Consider the following 492-nt stretch of genomic DNA (forward strand, 5'->3'; position numbering starts at 1 on the left):
GACACATTCTTCAATGGAAGTACCTGTTACACAACCGAAAACACGCTTTCTAACTGCCTCGTTACGGATTCGCTGACACCAACCCACACGAGCTATGGTTCTGAGACAACGATTGTCGAACACCTGAAGACGTCTCAGGTCCGCTGCTCGAATAGGCCAAGTCTCACAGCCATACAACAAGAGCTGAAACAGAGAGGAAAATGATGTCTTTATCGGTGAGTCAATCCATATACTGTTGGTGAGAGTTGTTTTTTTATTTGAGGATAAGCGAACGTTTGTGACTAAAGAGAATGAAGTCGTGCTGATAATGAACTACTAAATATGGTGAAATGGTGCTGATGGTATTTGCAGAAAATTCCACAATGTTGCAACCGCACTTAGAAGGAAACTCACTTATGAGAAGAAACATCCCCTCGGGCCATACTTAGTGATGCAGTAAATGGCAACTAAGTTAGGTCAGTACTATGTGGCGGGGCCACACAAACTGCGCCG

The sequence above is a fragment of the Opisthorchis viverrini genome (genome assembly GCF_000715545.1).
Source record: "Opisthorchis viverrini unplaced genomic scaffold opera_v5_48, whole genome shotgun sequence".
Taxonomy (NCBI): Eukaryota; Metazoa; Platyhelminthes; class Trematoda; order Opisthorchiida; family Opisthorchiidae; genus Opisthorchis; species Opisthorchis viverrini.